We start from the raw sequence: 8,560 nt of genomic DNA on the forward strand, positions 1-8,560 counted from the left end.
CCTTTAAAGTATAGGATAAGCATGGAATTGTGAGATGGAAAATGTGCAGGGACCCTGGTTAAAAGGGTTCAACACACACACACACACACACACACACACACACATACACACACACGCCATTAGTCCCCAGAGCTCCAGCTGCCCAGGGCTCTAAAGTCACGTTGTCCCAGTGTGATTGAAGGTCCAGCTGGTAGACCAGCCCTTTTGATCCCTTTCCCTTTTATGAGAAAGACAAACAGCTCCTCGTCGTCACCCACACTGGAGTGATTGATACACACACACACATTGTGATCACATGCATGCACACATTCACACGTTGATCACAGACAGGCACATGCGCACATACACACACACACACACACACAAATGCTTGCATGTTCTTAATGGATGCCCTCTCTCCCACTGTAATCACTCTGCTAATGACCTGCTTGAACTCTGAATGAAACCCAGCGGGTGAGAACAAAAGGTGGAGAGGGAGAGAGAGAGAGAGAGAAAGAGATACAGTTGAAACCATGCAGTGTGTGAGCATGGAAGATTTATTCTGGCCCACTGTTATATAGATTATAATGTTTTGAGGTTTTTGTAATATTAAGTATAACTTCACTAAATTCCCTTACATTCATATCAGGATCTTTGACTGCTTAGTTCTTATTTGTGAGAATTCCCAAAGAAAGACAATTGTTTTTATTTGTAATAAAACCAAGAAACAAATGATGGAGTAGTTAAATTATCAAGTGAACTGAAACATGTTGATGAGTGTCACTTCCTTGCAATGGTACAGTAAAGAACCAGGCAATGTACCATATCATTGCAGGATCACTTTGGCCATTGTGGGTCTCCTGTACAGTCAACATGAAGAAGCTTCAGTGCATCACTGAGACAGTCTTGCATCTTTTTTTTTTTAATCCAACCAAAATGTTGAATAAGCTGGTAAAGCATCTGCTGTGATTTTAGAAATCCTCAAAAGTAATTTCCATTCAACATGCTGCGCGTCTGCCTCCAAGCTTTTGCCATGGTTGTTGTGTCTGGCTGGTGACGAGCTGCTCTTGTTGTGACTCTTTTACTTCCCAGTATTATTTATTTTGTATGTTACTGATGTGTTTTGTCTGGGAAAACTGAGCTTTGTTTTGCATTTTAATGTTCAAGGAATGTTCTGTATAAACCATTGCTACAATGAGCACAGCTCCATCTTAACAAGACATTTTGTCGACTGCTATCATATTACTACTTATATTTTGCCCAATAAAGTCTTATTTGTTTTAAAGTCTTATTTGCTTAAAGCAATTGCAAAACTCTGACAAAGGTTTGAGATTATTAAAGCTCTTTGCAGCACTGATTGTGATTTTCTTTAAACTTGTGCTGTGATGCCTTATCCGCTCTTTTTTCAAAATATGGACACTCATTTATGAAACTTTTCTAAAGCAAGCAAAATTGTGCAGAGATTCAGGGATGTACATAAACTTTTGAGGGGAAGTGCCTCAGTTAAACAAAGGGCACCCTACATTTTATCACTGTATATAACAACATAATATTTGTTTTACAGTCAGTAAGTTAATATACATACTTAAGCTCCATAAAAAATAAAGTGTCTAAGAGCTGGTTGCTGGATTTGAACATAGAAATTAATCCTAATCTCAACTCCAGGTCCACTTACTATCTGTTTTCAACCACATCTCACAAATTTTCACCACCTGATTGTCGCTAAAGATTTGACTTATAGCTCTTCTGTCACTGGTTTTTAGAAGTCACTGTCACTGTAAACAGTGTGCAGCCTCCAGTATGAAGCTTCATTAATAAGGTTACATGAACCTTACACTCAGAGGTGTTTTGACAGTGGTCACAGCCTAATACAAAATGATTTACACATGTACATAGGTAAAGAGAGAATAGACATCAAACCTAAAAAGAATCCTCAGGTTGCAGTTGTGTGATGCATGAGCTGTTACACAGCTATTACTTATTTTTTGGTCCAGAGGGGTTCAACGGCAAAGGCATAAGGCACTCTTACCACATTAAAAAATGTTTTCCTTGTTTTGAGAAAGATCAGATTTGAGGGTTAAATGACTTCTTAAGATATTTATCAGTGTACGGCTACAAATTAAACATTTATATGGCTCTGTAGTTGGTCTGTTTATAAACACAGTTTTAGTTTAATGTAGCTGCTCTCATACAGACTGAATGCATAATGACAACAACCATGTTGTGATTTGCAAACTAATATCCAACCTGAATGTTTGAAGTGGGGTTTTCCAGTGACTGGCTTGTTAAAGTTGTTCTATGAATCACTCCCTCCCACCCCCCCACCTCCCACTGGCAAACTCTGGGAACAATAGAGGGACAACAGAGGGGCAATAATAAAGACAGGGAGGGGAGGAAGGGAATGTGCAGCCGGATCTACACTTCCTGGGTCTCTGCTGCCCCTGAGGCCTTTTAAGGACCTCCTTACATGGGGGCCATCCATACATGGGATTTACATGAAACTAACTTTGATGTGTTCTCCCTGCAGCAAAAGTGCTGGGACACAACATGTATTCATATTGACAACTGGACACTGCACGGTGGATGAGAAAGCTTCCGCACAGAAGCGGGTGTCATCTTCCTCATTTTTGTACCACAGGGCATCAGGATGTTTGGGTTTGTTTACAGAGTTTGTAATGATAATCTAAGAAAAGTGTGACATAACAAAGAACTCATATACTGTATGTACCTAATGTGCTGTAAATGGTTATTTCACAGTGAATATAGAGAGAGAGTGAGAGCACAAGGGAGGGGGTGAAAGGATGGACATGATGAAGGACAAATGCAGACAGAAACAGACTACAAATAAAGATGGAAAAAGATAAAGAGTTAGAAATCCAGTAAAGCACACAGAGAGAGAAACAAAGGGAAATTGACAGAGAGATATGGGAGAGAGGAGAAGGACATATGAAGTAAAAAGGACAGAGATAGAAACAAAAAGATGAAATGAATGAATCAAGATACTGTGAGTCCTAGAGGTCAGCTTCTTTTTCTTTCCCCTCCCTCCCTCTTTCTCTTACGGTAATCCCTCCAGTAGCAGTGAGCTGTTAGGCTCCTCCATAAATCAGCGTTTGTATGAAATACCAGCGGGAGCCAAAGGTCAAAGGAGAAAATTAGCAGCTGTCTTTTCCTCTCCTTTCATGTTAGCCGCGGGGCTAATCGCCAAGTGCGCCATCAGCCTCATTTCCACTTTAAAACAAACTCCCCGACAAGCTGGGGAGGAGCTGTTTGCCCGCTCTTACATTTTATGGCACCGGATTTTATTCTGAGAGAGAGGAGGAGGAGTGGTAGGTGGGTGGATGGGTGAGGGGGGCTCCTACCCTTGCTTTCTCTCACCCCTCTCTTTATGCACTTTTTTTTTATTTTCTTCTACTTATCACATCATCTTCAGGTGTGGGAGGGCAAATAGTGGAGCATGCTCCTTTCACACTGCGTTGTTGACACATTTCAGCAACGCTGGAGGAGCAGCGATGATTGGCGGCCTTTACCTTTGCTCCACTCCAAGGTGGTGCTACTTGTTAATACGAGGCCTGGTGAACTCTGTTGACCTTTTCAATCCCACAGTCTCTGTTATTCTGCTCCCTACTGTTTGGACTTCACAATAGTTGAAATACTCACATTTTTGGACTATACAAACCATTACTGACCCATAAGGCTCTTTCATAAAGGGATCTCACACTATAGCCGTGAAGAAGACCTGTCATTATTTCGGCTTTGATTCTTTACACTGCAACCAAGCAAAGCCGGCATAATGATGCTCCTGTGTGTGATTTTAGATAGCATGCTAGCGTTCTGGAATCAGAGGCGTGACGTGTAACAGCGTTGGCATCTAGTGTCTGTAGTCCCGCCATGCCGGCTGTCCCTTCTATACAGATGTCAATCCAGCTCTGTGATGACGTCCGCTGCCGGCTTATTGGCGTAGCAACTCTGCCCCCCCCAACTCCATGTCTGTACCTTTTATACAGAACAGCGAGGCAGAAGAAAGGCGCAACATTCCCGCCTTGAACAGGCTGTGTGAAAGGGGCTACAGTAATATTGCAAAAAGAAGGTCTCCAATTATGCTGAACAGTGAAGTCAATGAAAGTTTATGTTTTCCTCTTTTCTGTTCTTCTTGCATTCTGTCTTTCATTTTTTGCTCTCTTTACAGGAGGTGGTAAAAATAATAGAAACAGCTAACAGTCTACTTCAATCCTTTACGATGTGTTCACAAATGCAGATACAATTAGCTTGAAGCATGTTTGCGTTGAACATATAATTTACATACTCAGCTCTGACTGGGCAGTTATTTTCTCGCACTGCCACTATATGGCACACAACAAAGTAGTTTATTTCAAGAACAATATGTTTCAATGCATCATTGTTGTTTTCTTAGCTCGTTAAAGTTATACTTAGAGAACTGGGGAGCCATTGACCGAGACCATCAGCTTTTCCTCCATTTTGTTTGAAGTACTTTTATGTATTTGATTGTGGTAGGACAACCTATTTCTGTTTCACGAGATGATCAAAATGAGCATGATTGGTCGTCTTCAGGTTGTAGCTCCTGCATGTCAGTGGACATTTACAAATAGTTAAACCTCTCTCAGAATCTTCACATTGCTGGGCTGCTTTGAGTCTTTGAGTAATGGGCAGCGCCAGCATGTTTTTCAAGGTTTAAGTCACAGTAAATTGGATCCTGTGTCAAGTGTTTGAGTTCCAATGTATGAATGGGGCACAACAATCTTACAACAAATACCAATTTTGCTGATCCTAAAATGCTAAAAAATCAATCCTTTTTGACAGTGTGTCAGAGATGTTGGTTCAAATTTACAGAATTGTTTGAGGTAATAGATTGTGGCATTTTGTTAAATTGTGTTACTATATTAGTCTGTATGATGAGGTCAACAATTCACAATAGAATGCAATCCAAATCAAAAGCGCAAATTACGGTGTCAAAATTTGTCAAATTGAGCTAAATCAACACCTCTCGCACAGTCTTACAGAAAGCTGAGCATTATGAGCTTCACAAATGTAGCATTGGTTGTGCAGCTGCTGTACTTGATAACAAAAGATTGTACAGGTGATTCCATTATGGTTGCACCCCCTTTATCTTTGTGTCTATGTCTGTATTTCTCCTCCGTCTCTCTGTTGTTCTCTTCCTCTCCTCAAAACCTCAAATTTCACTTGTCTTGTTTTCTGGTTGACATGTAAATTCTGATCCTACATTCACGGTTGCTAGAGCATATAGACAAGAAATAATACATGAATAAAACAAGCAAGATATATTTCTTCTGTCTCTCTCCTCATCCATTTTTCTTTGTCTTCCTCTCTCCTCTTTGTCCCTCTTCCCCTCTCTTATCTCTCTCCATCTTACACTCTACATCTCTCTTCCCTCTATCTTTCACCTCTCCATCTTTTTTTTCTCTGTGGGAATGTTTTCCCTATCGGTTGTCAGTGCAGTCAGTGAGGTGCATAGCAGCAGTGCTTTGTTGATGTTCCTCTTTGCCTATCTGCTGTGCAGTGTGTTTTGAAACTCACCCTCCCTCGGCACACCTGCTGAGTAGCTGCATGACACTGGGAAACATACCACAATAGGGTCAAAACACTTTTATCTTAGTTTTAGTTATGGATTTAGAAACTCTCTCAGGAATTAACGAACAATATGCAGCTGGCGAGAGCTGAGGTCCTGGATGATTGCTCTCTTTTACTGTATCCGGGACTTCCTTTATTCACAGTAGGTGGGTTTAACTCTTCATCTAGTAAACATATCTTAACCTCAGAGAATAAAGCTGTGAACCATACTCATACAGTGGCCATATCGCCATCACACTCCCAAGACCAAAAGAGAACACACACATTAAAACTTCATAAAAGGAGACATAATTAGGTTGTAGACGAGCATGTAAAGAAAGGCAAAGAAAAGTAGATTTTATGTATGCATAAACCTACTTTTGCACCTCGATGGACATCACAACATACTGTATGCATGCATCCTTTCCTTTATTGAAACTCCAGCCTTGCCTGTAGCTGCTATAGTTGCAGTGTCTGACTCTACGAAAAAGTCAGTGTTTTTTTGTTTTCGGAGATTGGTCGCTGCAACATGACTGGCAACCTCCTAGCCTTCTGCAAATGAATTTAAATAGTGTATTGAGTGTTTCCACCGTCATATTTGCGCAAAATCAAAATCATTATTTCATTTTAAAACCTAAAATCAAGTTTTTCCCATAAAATGTAGCTTGTACATATATGAGTCATTGTGGCTGCTGACTGAAAATGATGGAATGCTATAAATTAGGTTTTTAGACTGTTTTGCTTTGTAATTGCAGTTTCTGATTTAGTATGAGATACTTTTTGGGGACTGTTAGAGTGTGAGGCACAGTGTATGACTTACACTAAAACTGTGGAAGTCTGTGGAAGTACTAGTTAATGGCCCTTGCAAACTTCAAGCATTCCTTAATTTGTTGTTGTTAGGTCTGTTGAGGTAATGTTAGATTTCTTGTATAGAGGCTATGTATTAATCTTCTGGGTTGCTTAAGGTAAGGTGGTGTAAATTCCAAATGGCCGCTGTGGGAGTAATGTCAGTGAGCCCTTTGGTGTCTGCACATGAAAGCGAGATGAGGACTTTACTTTTTCCTTTTCATAAGTAAAACCCTGCAAAACTCACCATCCTTTAGACATGCCCATGCTTTTTTCATGCATATTAGCCTGCACACAGCAACAGCAGGAAAAAATGTGTATGTGTCTGAATAAACGTGTTTATGTAAATGAATCATATTTTAAACAATCAATAGGACAGCTGTTCTCAAATCTAATCAATTAGGAGCTGGTGGAACAAAGCAGACCGTAGACATACTGTAACATTTAGGATAAATGAACACAAGCCACCCTCACCACACATGATTGGCAGTTAATCAGCTCATATTTCAAAACATCCAGTTGACAGCTACAATAATTATGGATTTTTATGACAAGAATATTTGTTCCCTCTTGTTTCATTGAGGTAATTTGCATCTTACGCATGATAATCAGAAACATGTTTCCACATTTCTCAGCTCTGATACACCAAATATTTTTTTCAGATTTTCTTTTTTTATCCAGTAGAACTTTGCTGAACACAGGACTCTCTTATGTATAGCAATGCACAAAGTGATGTTTGCCCAGTATAGCTACAGTTGTACAATGACTACAGCCACTGTACAAATTCATTGGAGAAGGTGGGGAATGAATGTAGTAGTAGAAAGTAGTATGTTCAAAATGTAGTGTGCTGGAAAGTAAGACCTTACACGGAAAAGCTCAGTTTTAGGTGAGAAAAACATGAAAAGAAACGGAGAGAAAAAGATTTTAAATTGAGCCAACTACATATTGTTGTATAGCAGATTCAACTTTTATGCATTCACAGACCTACAATTATTACTCACTGTCTCAACCTAATCTTTTCTTGACCTTAACCAAGTTTTTCAGTTGCCTTACCTTAACCATGACTATTTATTCGCGATAACCAAAATCTTTACCTGACCTTAACCATTGGCTACCATTGTTGCCATATGCAGATAGAAAGGAGTAATTATTTTAAAAAACATTAACATTGGATGCTGAAAAAAGATGTAATTGAATATAATCAGGGGTTTCACTGAATCAATTATCAACATTCTTGTCTAGCGATAGGGTTGGGTGTTTGGTACCAGCTCTGTCAGATTTCTGTCGCAGTGACTTGTGATCACTGTCCCTCATTACAGAAGCAATTTGTTTAATTTGTGCATATTTTGGCAAGATATTAGAGACTCTTCCAGCCTCTCTGTTTTTGTACACGCTCACTGTTTCAACAGTTGCATTTATAATCCAGGGACCATCTATTTACCCCTTTAGAACTCTGATAGTTGATTTGAAAACTCACATATAAAGTGACATTCGTCAGTCTCTTTTAAAGCTGACACATACTGCTAATTGGCCATCAGCTTAATTTGCCTGTGTAACTAACTGCCTTTGTAATCATGGTCCACTCACTTCAAAGTTGAGGTCCCTTTTCATGTAGTGTTTGTATTATTTTGTCCACCCTTTGGTATTTATGCTCCCATTGACCTCAAGTCCTATGTCATTTTTTTTTGTTATGCCCTGTGAAACACTTTGTGCCAAACCGTAGGACGCAGCTCAAGGCAAGCAGGGCTACATGTGAACAAAAAACAGGTTAAAATTGACAACGAAACAAAACCTGTGTATCAAATCACACTAGTGATGAAATACTTGCCAGGTTAATGCTAACCCCACACTCAATAGTTTGGTTTTTGTCATCAAATATGAAACTGTGTGTGTACACAGCAAACACCCATTTTTTTCTAGTAGATGGCGTCTGAACCGGCAGGATGTGGATATGTTGATATCAGAACGGCTGGCCATAAAGAAAGATTGTATTTTAAACAATGAACCATTGTTATCAGTTGGTTTTATGGTGTCACCGTTGTCTCTTGCTGCTGTCTTGTCCAGGAGTCAACAACTGAGGGACAATTCATTTGTCTTATCAGTGCATGGATTTACTGTCAGGCTGAGCTTCAGCCAGTTAGCCGTTGTC

This window comes from Thunnus thynnus, chromosome 3 (assembly GCF_963924715.1).
Source record: "Thunnus thynnus chromosome 3, fThuThy2.1, whole genome shotgun sequence".
In the NCBI taxonomy this organism is placed as follows: domain Eukaryota; kingdom Metazoa; phylum Chordata; class Actinopteri; order Scombriformes; family Scombridae; genus Thunnus; species Thunnus thynnus.